The following is a 1,313-nucleotide window of genomic DNA, read 5'->3' on the forward strand; positions in this document are numbered from 1 at the left end:
TCTCCTCAAAACCTGTTAATCCAGGACTGTAACACAAGACCCTGGTTGGTCTCTCCTCTAACCCTGTTAATCCAGGACTGTAACACAAGAACCTGGTTGGTCTCTCCTCTAACCCTGTTAATCCAGGACTGTAACACAAGACCCTGGTTGGTCTCTCCTCAAAACCTGTTAATCCAATACTGTAACACAAGACCCTGGTTGGTCTCTCCTCTAAACCTGTTAATCCAATACTGTAACACAAGACCCTGGTTGGCCTCTCCTCTAACCCTGTTAATCCAGGACTGTAACACAAGACCCTGGTTGGTCTCTCCTCTAAACCTGTTAATCCAATACTGTAACACAAGAGCCTGGTTGGTCTCTCCTCTAACCCTGTTAATCCAGGACTGTAACACAAGACCCTGGTTGGTCTCTCCTCTAACCCTGTTAATCCAGGACTGTAACACAAGACCATGGTTGGTCTCTCCTCTAATCCTGTTAATCCAGGACTGTAACACAAGACCCTGGTTGGTCTCTCCTTTAAACCTGTTAATCCAGGACAGTAACATAAAACCCTGGTTGGTCTCTCCTCTAACCCTGTTAATCCAGGACAGTAACACAAGACCCTGGTTGGTCTCTCCTTTAAACCTGTTAATCCAGGACTGTAACACAAGACCCTGGTTGGTCTCTCCTCTAACCCTGTTAATCCAGGACTGTAACACAAGACCCTGGTTGGTCTCTCCTCAAAACCTGTTAATCCAGGACTGTAACACAATACCCTGGTTGGTCTCTCCTTTAAACCTGTTAATCCAGGACAGTAACACAAGACCCTGGTTGGTCTCTCCTCTAACCTTGTTAATCCAGGACATTAACACAATACCCTGGTTGGTCTCTCCTCTAACCCTGTTAATCCATGACTGTAACACAAGACCATGGTTGGTCTCTCCTCTAAACCTGTTAATCCAATACTGTAACACAAGACCCTGGTTGGTCTCTCCTCTAACCCTGTTAATCCAGGACTGTAACACAAGACCCTGGTTGGTCTCTCCTCTAACCCTGTTAATCCAGGACTGTAACACAAGACCCTGGTTGGTCTCTCCTCTAACCCTGTTAATCCAGGACTGTAACACAAGACCCTGGTTGGTCTCTCCTCTAACCCTGTTAATCCAGGACTGTAACACAAGACCCTGGTTGGTCTCTCCTCTAACCCTGTTAATCCAGGACTGTAACACAAGACCCTGGTTGGTCTCTCCTCTAACCCTGTTAATCCAGGACTGTAACACAAGACCCTGGTTGGTCTCTCCTCTAACCCTGTTAATCCAGGACTGTAACACAAG

Source organism: Oncorhynchus keta, chromosome 37 (assembly GCF_023373465.1).
Source record: "Oncorhynchus keta strain PuntledgeMale-10-30-2019 chromosome 37, Oket_V2, whole genome shotgun sequence".
In the NCBI taxonomy this organism is placed as follows: domain Eukaryota; kingdom Metazoa; phylum Chordata; class Actinopteri; order Salmoniformes; family Salmonidae; genus Oncorhynchus; species Oncorhynchus keta.